General features: G+C 39.5%; 1 protein-coding gene across 6 annotated transcripts in view; it reads left to right on the plus strand.

The window, feature by feature from the left end:
* The window catches only part of DCAF6 (DDB1 and CUL4 associated factor 6), a 136,067-nt gene that overhangs the window by 12,120 nt on the left and 110,232 nt on the right, over positions 1-13,715 (plus strand). For 4 of the 6 annotated variants that reach the window (XM_027771257.1, XM_027771258.1, XM_027771259.1 and 1 more), the window contains exon 3: positions 7,475-7,660. The gene's annotated coding sequence lies outside the window, so the exon portion shown is untranslated. Of the gene's footprint in view, positions 1-7,474; positions 7,661-13,715 lie in introns of those variants that run through there. The other 2 variants (XM_027771255.1, XM_027771256.1) reach the window with 1 other exon arrangement.

A 13,715-nucleotide genomic window follows, 5' to 3' on the forward strand; every position in this document is an offset into this window, starting at 1 on the left:
TTCTGTATCAGTGTTAATGTGGTGGATAGCAATCAAAACAAATTGCTCATGTATTCTGTGTGTCCGTATTTAACCAACTAAGATACTTAATGTTATCCTTTAGTCTAAAAAGTTCATATTGAAACTATTCTTGATTGACTGGTCATACCTTGACTGCAGTGTTAGTTTTACTGAATTGCCCTGGCTTAGCAAAGGGAGAACTTTATGTTTTCCAGTCTTCTTTGTCTAGGGCAGCCTTCACCTTACAGTAGAGGCATTTCTTAGAATGTCGTAGATGAACAACACTTTTTGATGATCACTTTTAGAATTTTAACTCTTACCATATACAAAAGCACTCATTGGGGTACCAAAGGAATGATTTTTAAAAGTCTTCTTTTTCCGTAATGTACTTATTTTTTAAGTGACATTCGTGGGACCAGCAGATGGCATAATGGTTATGTTGCTGGACTCTCCCGTAGATAACAACAGTTCAAATCTCAGACCCTGCAGCTTAAAACTCATGCAGGGTGCATGCACGTGCATGCCCAAAATCTCAATAGGAGAACGGAGGAGGGATTGTGGTGTGGCCATTCCCTCTGGGGAGTGGTTTCTCGCTTTATGATTCTCTGTCTCATTTGTAGGTGCACCGGCCCTATAGCAAAAATCTCTCTCAAAGTAAAAAAAAAAAAAAAAGTGACATTCACTTTGAGGCATGGTTTCCAGTAGAAGATGTGTGTTTAAAAAGTGATCGGTCTTCATACCAGCTTGAGATATGATTAATCATGCTTTTAAAGATTGTAATTATAACAACACTTTATCTTTTATTTTTACATAGTTTTAATAGATCCAAATTTGGAATGATATACGAAGTTTTATTTTAAAACACCGATGATTCATTAAATAGAAAAATAACTTTTTAAATCATGACTCAAATATTACCTGTTCTCATACTACAGCTTTATTTTTATATACTGAGAGTTCTAGAGAAATTTAATTGATTGCAGATGGAAGTTTTGAAACACTTATTCTTTTATAGATTTAAAATAGTGGGGAATGGTTACAGGAGTTAGATCCCACATGGCTGACCTCACAGTTTGAGTCCTAGACACAGGAGCTTGAAAACCATTATGTGTATGTGTGTGCATGCCCAAAATCCCAATAGGAGGGAAAAATGGAAAGTGGATTATGGCATCACCATTCTCCATTGGAAATACTTTTTTCTGTTCCCTTTCACTCTCTCTTTTTCTCTCTTTTTGTGTCTGATGAGCATACCCACCCTCTGACACACACATACACAAACACACACACACAACTAGTGATATTCCTCATTAATGTGATTGTATTTTAATTGTATGTATCATAGAGACTCTCCACAATACTCTGGGCCTTCAAGGACTACTCCTTCAGAGTTACTTGTTTTGTTTTTTAAGAGAGATTTTTGCTATAGGGCACGTGTTCTTGCCAGAGAGACAGAGACAGAGAGACAAAAAGCGAGAAGTCACCCTGCAGGGGGCATGGCCACCCCACAGTCCCTTCTCCTCCATTCTCTTCTTGGGATTTTGGGCACACATACATACATGCCTGTTGTGAGTTTTAAGTTGCTGGATCTGGGGCTCAAACCGTGGTCAACTATGTGGGAGTCCAGTGATGTAACCATTATGCCATCTCTTGGTCCCCTCCCTCAGAGATTAGATGAAAGAGAAGTTCAACCTCAGATAACTTTGCAACATCATCTATGGAAGAAATCCCATCTGTATACACACAACTTTTCTTGATACGGCTTCAACCAGATACTTGTATTTCTCGGAGCATAAAACGTTTTCTTTACTGTGTGCTTTGTACTCTTCTTTCTTTATGGGAAGCTCTCCTGCTTTCCCATGTACATTCTATCTACTTGACAAATTTGGTTTTTTTAAAGGTTTTTGCTATGGGGCATGTGTGCTCATCAAAGAGACAGAGACAGTGGGATAGAAAGTGAGAAATCACCTGAGTGGGGAAGGCCATGCCGTAATCTCTTCTCCTCCTGGGATTTTGGGCACGGATGCATATGTGCCCAGTGCGATTTTCAAGCTGCCATATCTTGGACTTGAACCACTTTCAGCCATGTGAGAGTTCAGTGCCTTAACCACTGTTTCACCTGCTGGCCCCTCTACTTGACATATTTAAAAACAGTCTTTGAAGTTGCATTTCTTTTCTTTGATGCTTTTCTAGCTTCCTAAGATATGTATAGTAACTCTTTCCTCTATATTTTTTTGTACTTCATAGATAGCTTTTATTACATTGCCTTTTTTTTCTTTTCTTTCTTTTTTTTTTTTTTTGCTTATTGTGCTTAGACAATAGCTTCTTTGAGACAATGACTACTTTTTGTTTTTTCCTTTTGTATCTTCAGTATTTAGCAAATTATTTATTTGCCTGTTGTGCTATTGGTGCCCAATAAATCTTAGTAAAAGAAAAGTACAGATTTATGTATTTGATACCTAGACAGAGATGTGAGTCACATTTGGAGAGGAATTGAGAAATCACTCTGCTGTCTGTATACTCTTGAGCCAAGCTTCAGGTTCGGGGAGGATTGAGGAGGAAGTAGTCACCTGCATGACCCTGTTCAGCCTAAATAGCCTAGTGATCAGCAGAGTGGCGGATTCAGTCACAGCTAGACCACCTCGCGTTTAGTAACCACTGCTTACCCGTGCCATTTTCACATCGGGTTAAGTCGCTCTGCCAACTTCACCTAGATATTAATCCTTAGGTGTTTTTAAAATAAGTATTATCACGTATTGTCCAAGGAAAGCACAACTTATAAAATAAGTCTAGCCCTCAAAAATCACATACTGCTCCTGTGTGTGTATTTATCAACCCTGCTGCTGTTTACCTTCAGTAGCATGCAGTACTCATATTGGCTGTGCAGATTAAGAGAACAGTTACAAGAACAACTTCATCCTTCATTGAAATTACTAGGTACAGCACGAGTACTCATTCTTCTAACAATGATCTGTTCATAAAGTAGGAAGAGAGTGGTAGAAAGTTAAGTTAAAATGGTAGGCTGATGAGGACCAGGAAATGGCGTAATAGCTGTCACTGGACTCCTATGTAGTTGACTGTGGTTCGAGTCCTGGACTCCGTGGCTTAAACTTATGTCAGGCACATGTGCGTGTGTGCCCGAGATCCCAAGAGGAGAATGGAGGAGAAGGGATTGCAGTGTGGCCATCCCCCCTAGGGGGAGATTTCTCACTTTTTCTCTCTCTGTCTCTCTGTGTCTTTCTGGTGAGCGCACATGGCCTATAGCAAAAACCTCTCAAAAAGAAAGAAAAAAAGAAAAGAAAAAAGAAAACAAGAATGTTAGGCTGATGGCAGGTGATAGGGCTGGGTTTTGCCCTCCCTTTTCCTTCCCCCTGTTCTTCATTCCTGCCTCTCTATCTTACCCTACCTACCTAATGATGTTCTATGCATTTGCATTCATAACCAAAATTCTTGGAATTCAAAATGTACATTTTTGCCTGTAAGCATCTTACAGACACCAGAAAATTATTCAGCCTCATTGTCCGGGGAACCTCTGTGAGCTGGCCCTTATCCCACTTAGGAAATGAGTCTGTAGGGGTTGCCTTGTGCATGACTATCTGAAGCAGCTCCTGGGACCTGTTGGCTAATTTTATTGCACAGCTTTTTTGAGTTGGCTTAGGAAGAATTCTCTGAGCAGCAAAGACAACATTGTCTCCACTTTAAACTTTTTCTCCGGTTCTTGTACTAGCTTAGCTTGGCTTTTCTGGACAGACTTGGGATGCGGGATGGGAACAGGGTTATGAGAGCTTTACCTAGGACCACAGCTCCAGGCTCCTCTGCTGCTGTTCATTTAGCTCCCGAGCTGAGCCCTGAGGCCCGTGTTCTTCTCCAGCTCTAGGAGAGCCTGAGAGAAACCGGCTTCTCACTGATGGGCTTCACTTCTTGGTCCTCAAATTTAGCATGGCTTTCTCCTGGCTGAGTGCTGACTGAGGAAGAGAGCGCAAATGGCATGGGTGTATTAAGGCATTTACATTTTAATGTAGTTGAACTGGTCAGTCACTGGAAGGTTTTAAACATGCAGGTGGTAAGATTTATTTTACATTTGTAAAAGTTGACTTTTTAAAGAATCATTTAATTTTATTTATTATTATTTTTTAAATTTTAACTGTAGGGCATGTGTGCTTACCAGAGAGGGAGAGAGTGAGAGAGAGAGAAAAAGCATGTGTGCTCACCAGAGAGAGAGAGAGAAAGTGAGAAAGCCAGGTCTGGGACTCAAACCTTGATCAGCTTTGTGAGAGTCTAGCACCTTAACCGCCACACCATCTGCTGGCCCCTAAAAGTTGACTTTGAAAAGATGGTTCCATCTTCTATTTGGCGAGTAGAACTTGAACAAAATTGGAATCAAAAGATAGGAAGCCATTGAAGCAATTTAGAGAGGGGAACCATGGCTTAAAGAAAGAAAACACAGATAGTCCCATAGCCTAGTGTTTAAAGGAGTCAGATTTCACATGCCTGACTGTAGTTCAAATCCAGGCCCCGGTGGTTTGAATACACTGGGTATGTGTGTCCATGCCCCAAATCCCAACAAGATGGAGAAATAGAGGACTGAGGGATGACCACTCCCACTGGGGGCACTCTCTCCCTTTCTGTTTGTCTCTATCACTCTCAGTTGAGCATATGCATCCTCTGGCAATTAAAAAAAAAAAAACCATTGGAGGTGGTGAGAAGTAACTTGGGGTGTATTTGGCTTGGCTTTGCTGGTGGATTTCATAGAGTAGATTGGAGAATGATAATTGAAGGATGAGTCCTTTTTAATTTGGTCACTGGGGGTGGAAACTGATGCCATTGAGAAGAAGAAGACTGAGGGGGAGTAAGTTTGGAGTATCTGAAATAAAGTCTATTCTGCAGGAAGGGGCTCCAGCTTTTCACTCACTAACTCTCAGTCAGTAAAACAAAGGAATCCTCTCCAGTGTATGAGTGACTGGTGAAGCAGTGAGGGTCCTGCTTCTGTTTCTGAAGCTGTCCATGTACTGCGGGTAAATCAGTGCAGTCTGCTGAACGTGACTGCAGTAAAGCCACAGCCAAAGGCCCATCACGACACCAATGACTGTATGGTTAGCCATTAGGAAACCATCCGAAGATACCTACCAGGGTCAGAGAGCGTGGGATCGGTCTTGTCTAAAGGCTCCCCATTGACACTGACATGTCAAGTAAGTTGTTTCATAGCATCTGTCAGTTTGGATTTGCCTTACTGTTTCTTCATGGGTAGATTCATATTAAACATTTTTGGTCAGAATTTCCCACAGAGGATTTTGTATTATATGGTGTCAGTGTGTTCCCACTGGTAACGTTACGTTTGACCCCTCCGTGGGGTCGCCTTTTTAACTAATAAGCCATCAGCCTGGCGTGATTTTTAAGCCATCGGGTCCAGGACTCGAACTGTAGTCAGCTATGTGAGAGTCCAGTAACATGAGTGCTATGACATCTGCTGGCCCCCAAAAGTGGTTTTTTAACTGTCATTCTTTCTACATTTATGTATAGTCCTGTAAAAAGATTTCCTTTGTTCCCACTACTTTTGAAGAAAATTATTACGATGGGTTTACAGATTTTTGTTTTTATTCAGTGTATTATACTCTGTTACTAATATTATTCTTTTTGATACTTGAATTGTCCCGGATTTATTCCACAGGACACTCCAAGCCAACTTGTGTCTGTGTTTTGGTATCCCTGTGTTTCTAGTATTTTCCCTGCTCCCTTCACACTCCCTCGTATGGCCACCGTAAGGGTATGCTGTAACTAGTCAGCCAGTCTGCCGTGTGTTGCTGTTACAGGTGCTTGTGGTAACTAACCTTGTACATACTTTTTGTTTGCTTGTTAGAATGTATCTTCAGGGTTGATTCCTAGAAGTGGACTTGGCTGGCCCAAGGGTAAATATGTATGTAGTTTTGTAAGATACCAGAGTTCCTCGAAGGGCCTGTCTCCATGAACTCAGTGACTGGTCTGTTGTCAGCTTTTGCATTGTTGCCAGTCTGCTAAGTGAGAATTGATCTCTCTGGATGATTTTAACACCCATTCTCCTTATGAATAAAGCTGAATATTTTTTTTCATATTTTTAAGGCCATTCATATATCTGTTTGTAACTGTTCAGGTCTTTGGCCCATTTTTTATTTTTTAAAAAAGGGACTGGCTTGATGGCATAGCAGTGACATGGTCATCAAGAGAAACCTGGTCCGGTACAACAGCTGCAGTTCAAACCCCCAACTCGGTCAGCCTGAAACTCATTGGGCGTGCATGAGTACCCAAGACCTGACGCACCGGGGCACTGGAGGAGGGCCACGGTGTGGACAGGCCCTGTGGAGGCTGCTTCTGTCTCCCTCTCCTCCACGTGCTATATCGGGATGAGAAAGATGTTTAGCACCACTTGGAGATTTCGTCTTTTATCTAACCGTGTTACAGATATTAAAATGTTCATTTTAAACTTTATTTCTGTCACAGTACTTCTGGTCTTTCAAATGAGAAGTTGGTTGTTAGGACTCCTGCAGTATCATCTGTACCATTCTTTACTTTGATTTTTATGAGTCACTTAAATCCCATTTATTTTTGTTTCTTTTTATTTTTCTTTTTTGGAGAGGTTTTTGCTATAGGGCACGTGCGCTCACCAGAAAGACAGAGAGAGACAGAGAGGCAGAAAGCGAGAAATCACCCCCCGGAGGTGATGACCACGCCGCAATCCCTTCTCCATTCTCCTCTAGGGATCTTGGGCACACATGCACATGTGCCCGGCGTGAGTTTAAGCTACTGGGTCCAGGATTCGAACCGCGGTTGGCTACATGGGAGTTCAGTGACACAATCATTATGCCATCTGCTGGTTCACTTATTTTTGTTTCGTAAACCTGAAAAAAAGTAACATAATCATCTACTGTACAGTCACTTTCAAAAGTCAGTCAAGGGATCAGCAGATGGTGTAATGGTTGTGTCACTGGATTTCCACATGGTCTACTGTGGTTCGAGTCCTAGAGCCAACGACTTAAAACCCACACCAGGCATGCATGCATGCCTGCCCAAGATCCCGAATGGGGAAGGGATTGCAGTGTGGCCATCCCTCCTGGGGGGTGTGATTTCTCCTTTCTCCCTCTGTCATTGCATGTGCCCTTTAGCAAAAATCTCTTTTAAAAAAAAAAATCAATTGAAATAGTCCTTTCTTATTTACTGAGATTTTTAAGTGAGTCAGATAAAACAAATAGCTGTAAATATGTATATTTAATTTTCATGATCTATTCCAGTTGATGATACTTGATCTTCATATCTCAGAGGAAGCCAAAAGAAAATATGTAAGATTCTGATTTTGTAAAAATTATAGTAGTTTGCAATCAAATAATAACCTTTCAGTGACATGAGACTGTTAATGACAATTTATTACTGGCCAGTTTGCATCAAGTGTGAATGTTTTTTCCTAGTAAATAATAAATTAACATGAATCTATTTCTGTGTATTTTAGGTTTTGACAACAATTCGTTCTGGGCACCGAGCAAATATATTCAGTGCAAAATTCTTACCATGCACAAATGATAAGCAGATCGTGTCCTGCTCTGGGGATGGTGTCATATTTTATACCAATGTTGAGCAAGATGCAGAAACCAACAGACAGTGCCAATTCACGTGCCATTATGGAACTACTTATGAGGTACAGTATTATTATAATTTTATATACTTGTGTATACCTCTGAACATGTGTGTGTGCCCACTTATTACCCGATAGAAATTATTGGCAGTATCTAGATTACTGCAGAGCTTTTGAGAAAATGGATCTTTATAGGCTGGTGGGTAAAGTTAAGAAATAAGGTGTGAGTAAGAGTATGTACAATGGGTTTATGATTTTTTGAGCAACCATACTCTAAACAGTTATCAGCCTTTCAAGATTCTGTTACTATACTATGTGGCTCTTGTATTAGGCCTTTCCTGCTTAAACACTGTCTTCACTGGCTTGCCTATGCAGTCATTACTAGCTGCTTACAAAATCAACACGTGTCAGAAAAAAGAACCAGACTTCTAAATGACATCACTAAGCTCAAGCCCTGAGCAGAATTGAATGAGGTGGAATGAATTTAAGATTCAGTTAAACGGGACCAGCAGTTAGCATAATGGCTTTGTCACTGGACTCCAATGTAGTTGGCCGCGGTTCAAGTCCCAGACCTGGTGGCTTAAACTCATGCCAGGCACATGTGCGTTTGTGCCCAAGATCCCCAGAAGAGAATGGAGGAGAAGGGATTGCAGTGTGGCCATCCCCCCTGGGGTGATTTCTTGCTTTCTGTCTCTCTGTCTTTCTCTGTGTTTCTTTCTTTCTTTCTTTTTTTTTTTTTTTTTTTTAGAATTATTTATTCAGTTTTTTAATTTATTCATTCATATATTTTAATTTGACCAGAGACAGAGAGAGAGGGAAAGTGAGAAAGCAAGCCACCAGGTCTGGGACTTGAACCGTAGTCAGCCACGTGGGAGTGTCCAGCACCTTAACCACCACGCCACCTGCTGGTCCCCATGTCTTTCTCTGTGTTTCTGGCAAGCACATACACCCTATAGCAAAAAGCCTCTCCCAAAAAAAAAAAGATTCAGTTAAACTGCTTATTTGGCTCAGAGAAATTGCTTGCAGTAGGATACTCTTTTGAAATATTTGCATGCCATTTTTTGTATTATTAATTTATTTTCTATTTTTTATGTTAACCTGGTATATTTTATATTGACTTTTAGTTCTTTTGTATTTTCACATTTTGGTGTATGCTCATACAAAGAGTATATAGCTAGGTTTTATTTTCTTATCCATTCTCGTGAATTTAGTTTTTTACTGGCAATTTTAGTCAGTTCATTTTTACTGTAAGTATTGAAATATTTGGTTCTATAATGTGTCTTATTGTACATTTTATTTCTAAAAAATGTTTTCCAACTGTCTACTATTGATCCCCCATCCTTTTTTTGCCAACCTTTTGAATTACTGTAGGCTTTTGCTTTTTGCCCACTTTATTTCTATTACTTGCTTGGAAAATAGACATTCCTGTCTGTTATTCTAGAAATTACCTCAGTTTCCCAAGAATATTTAGCAACATCTAAAAGAATCGTTAAAATCTTCACCTTTCTTTTAAGTAAAGGACCGTAGACCATCCCTGTCTAATCTCACATAATGATATTACTCGGAATTCAGTTGTGTTGTCTGTCTTTCATGCATTCGATGGTGTCCTTGTCCCACTTGTGTTTGTTGAGAGTTACCTACGTGTGTACTGGTACCTTTGGCTCATGATTTTCTGTGTGGGGTCATCTTGTACTAAAGTATATCTTGGAGTAGTTTCTTCACCCGGTACCACCATTCTTGTCTCCACCAACTGGTTTTGTGACAATCGCAAAACCTCCTTTTCTTTTCAATCCTGGATTTAGTGGCCAGGTATTTCCTCTTGTGCATGGCCTTCCTGTAACACATGGCAGATCGGGAGTACCTGCCAATGCCTCGGACTAGGACCTGGCTTCAGTGGCAGTGGGGCTTCCCCTTCTTGGGCTTTTTAGCCTTGAGGTCTCCTTTTAACCTTGCCACTGGCATCAGCTTTCTTGGCTTCAGGTTTCTTCTTAGTATCCTGCTTCACAGCTTTTCCACCTGCCATCTTGTATAGTGGGAAAGGGACTTGGAGCAGTTTCTTTAGAGTTTGTTGACAGGAAATAGCTTCAAGGAGCTAGTGGGTGGTGTGGAGGTTAAGGTGCAGGACCAGGACTCCCACATGGTTAACTGAGGTTGGATTCCCAGACCTGGTAGCCTGAAAATTACACTGGCATGTGCTCATGCATTCCCAAAATCCTGAGAGGGGAATGTGGCATGGCCATACCCCTGTGAGTGATTTCTCACTTGATCCCTCTTGGTCTTGCTTTCTCTCTTGGGGAGCACCTGGACCCTATAGCAAAAACCTTAAAAAAAAAAAAAAAAAAAAAAAAAAAAGAGAGAGAGAGAGAGAAGAAGAAGAAGAAGAAAGGAAGGAAGAAAAGAAGAGGAAAAAGAAAAGAACTTTATTGGGTTGTTTTATGTTTTCTATGCAAAAATTACATCAGGACTTTTCTGATAATCGAATAGTTTCTTTCCTTCCTTTTTATTTTCTGTTTGTGTAGTGTGAGTTCTTCAAAGATAGTTTTACTAGGAAGAGATTTTGTCTCCTATTCTATTTAAGAGGATGTTCCATCATTTTCTGACTTTCATTGTTAGATTACAAAAGTCAGTTATCAGTGTTGTTTCCGTTAGAGGTAATCTGTCCCTTTTTCTTGGTTACTTTTAACTCTGGTTTTCTTTACTGGCTTTTAAGTTTTTCTTTTATGTCACAACAGTGTATTAGGTGTGGATTTCTTTTTTATTTTTTATACTTGGGATTTATGGATGCTCTCTGATTTCTTGAAAAGTGTGGGACATTGTAGTCAACAGATCTGTAGTTATTTTTTCTGCACCATTCTCTTCATGTTTTGGGGGGTTGTTGTTCTGGTGTTCTATTTAGATATTTATTAGACCCCTCCCTTGCCCCATCCTGTATTGAACTTTTTAAAAATTAAGTACAAAACTCATAGAAAAAGTACATAAAGTTGTACTTTTTGCAAGTCACTGAACTGTTACAAAACAAATCTATTCATGTGACTGCTACCTAGAAATGTAAAACATTAAGTAACCCAGAGGCCCCCTCTTCTGACTTCTAACACCCTAGATTTTTCTAACATTCTCATTTTTATGCTTTTGAACTTGACATAAATGAAAACATGCTCTGTGTGGATTTCTGTTTTATTGGGTCATTGAGAAAGTTATGACACTTTTTTTTTTGAGAGGTTTTTCACTATAGGGCATGTGCGCTTGCCAGACAGACAGAGAGAGACAGAGAGACAGAAAGTGAGAAATCATCCCCCAGAGGGGATGGCCACGCCGCAAACCCTTCTCCTCCATTCTCCTCTCGGGATCTTGGGCACGCACGCACACGTGCCTGGCGAAATTTTCAAGCCACCGGGTCCAGGACACGAACCGCGGTCGACTACGTGGGAGTCCAGCGACATAGCCATTACGCTAACTGCTGGTTTCCAACACATTTTTGCATAGAAAAACAGGAAAATATGTCATGACTTCCCTGATGACTTAATATATCTGACTTCTTTTGCTGAGCAAAATCTTATCTTGCATTTGTGAAATTCATGTTGTATGCAGCAGTTACTTGCTCATTTTTATTGCTGTATGATATTCCATTGTAAGATTGCTGGGTCATGTGGTAATCTCTCATTTTTAATATTTGTGGCACCTTCAGAATGTTTTCCATAGTTTCTGTACCATTTTGTATTCCCACTCACTGTGTACAAAGCTATTAGCTTCTCCATAATGTTGTCAGCACTTGTTATTATTATCTTATTTTTTGCTGGTTATTCTAAGAGGTATAAAGTGATGTTTCATTGTGACTTTGATTTGCATCTGACTAAAGATTAGTGATATTGAATACTTTTTTATGTGCCTGTTGCCATTTGTATATCTTTGCTGGAAAAATGTCTATTTAATCAAGGTCTTTGCCTACTTTCATTTTTTTTAAAATTTTTATTTATTTTTTTAACTTGGAAGCAGGTTGTTTTTAAGGTTTATTTGTAGTCCAGCTCTGTTACTTGGAATACATATTCCATGAAACAGTCGTAAAAATGCTTGACAACTTTCTAAATGGACCTTCAGAAACTTATGTAATCTTACATTTTTAAAAAAAATTTACTTATTTACATTCATTCACTATACATTGATACAGTATACAAAATGAAATTTTTCCCTCCAGAGTATACCATATATTAGCTCAATCAAGGATATTACCATACATGTTATTGTCAACAAATAATTTTTCATTTCTTTTTTCTTGTATATTTTCCTTTTTTTCTCCCCCTTGGTTCCCTACCTCTCACCCTCTGCTATTTCCCACCCTCCTCCCACACTGTCTCTGGTATCTACAGTTGCTTCCCCCCCCTTTAAACACACACACACACACACACACACACACACACACACACACACACACACACACACACACACACACACACACACACTGTATTGATTCACTAGAGATCTTAATTAATCTCAGTACTTTCCATAGCAAGCACAGCCGGTACATACATATCTATGAACACATCCGACATTAGGCATAAACCTCAGTGAGTAAAATGAACATACTATAAAGTAGCACCTAGCTTACTACGGTCATTAAATGGTATTTTTTTCATGAATTTTTTAATTTCAAGAAAAAAAGTTTTAGTTTTAATAGATCAAAATCCAAAAATGTTAAGAAAAGTTTGCTTAAGACTAAAAGCCAAGAAAAAGGTTAGGATTCAGTTCAAATAGTAGGCAGATGAAACTATCAATAGTTCAAGAGAAGACAAAAATCCTTAAATCTGGAAAACAAAGCATAGAAGAAAATCAGTAATGTTTTAGTCAAATGTCATAAAATTCTATTTCACTAGTTCAGTCTCATGTAATTAATCTCTCTCCTACTGAATTTGCAGTGTCACTGTGGTCTGAGCTTTCTGTTCAAATTCTGAAAGTTAACATTCAACTCCGGACTTGTCCCTACCATTAGGCTGGCCTTTTTTTTTTTTTTCTTATTGCTTTTTGTACTCTTATTCCTGTGTGTCTGATTTTAGTTTTCCTGGTACAGCACTCCCTTCAGCACTTCTTGGAGAGTTGGTGTATTGGTAAATTCTTTCAGGTTTTGTTTATCTGAGAATGCTTTTGTCTTTTCTTCCTCACATGAAGGATAATCTTGCTGTGTATAGTATTCTTGGTTGAAATTGTTTTTCACTTAACACTTTGAATGTATTTTCCCATTCTTTCCTTGCTTGCATTGTTTCTAATGAGAGATTAAGTGTTGTTAGCCTGATGGGATATCCTTTGAAAGTAACTTGACATTTCTCTCTTGCCAATTTTAGTATCTTATCTTTGTCTGTGGTTTTGGTCAATCTGGTTATGATGTGCCTTGGAGAAGATCTTTTGGGGTTGATTCTATGTGGGATCCTTTGTATTTTTTGCATCTGGACATTTGAGTGCCTCCCTAAGTTTGGAAAGTTTTCTTCCAGGATTTCATGAAATAGATTATCAATGTCCTGATTAGTTTTTTCATCTTCTGGGATACCAGTGATCCAGATGTTTGGGCATTTAATTGTATCTAGTATTACTTGTATATTATTTTCATTTTGGGGTGTTATTTTCTCAAAAAATTTTTGAGAATGAATTTTTCTAGGTCAGAGGTTCTATCTTCCAAATCTGATATTTGATTTTGTGCAGGATCTAATCTGCTTTTGTTACTTTCAAGGGAGGTTTTGATTTTCTGCATTACAGCCTTCATCTCTAACAATTTTTCTTTTTATTGGAGAGGTTTTTGCTATAGGGTGCATGTGCTTGCCAGAAAGACAGACAGAGAGACAGAAAGCGAGAAATCACCCCCCCCAGGGGGATGGCCATGCTGCAATCCCTTCTCTTACATTCTCTTCTCGGGATCTTGGGCACACATGCATATGTGCCCAGCGTGAGTTTAAGCCACCGGGTTCGGGACTCGAACCATGGTCGACTCCATGGGAGTCCAGCGACATAGCCATTATGCCAACTGCTGGTCCCCTTTTTGTTTCTTTTTTATGGTGCGTATTTCCTCTTTCAGATTGTTCAAGAACTTCCTCACCTCCTGGCACTTGTCTCTTTTCTCCTGCATCTTCAGGAG

The sequence above is a fragment of the Tupaia chinensis genome, unplaced genomic scaffold, assembly GCF_000334495.1.
Source record: "Tupaia chinensis unplaced genomic scaffold, TupChi_1.0 Scaffold000198_1, whole genome shotgun sequence".
Classification (NCBI taxonomy): Eukaryota; Metazoa; Chordata; class Mammalia; order Scandentia; family Tupaiidae; genus Tupaia; species Tupaia belangeri.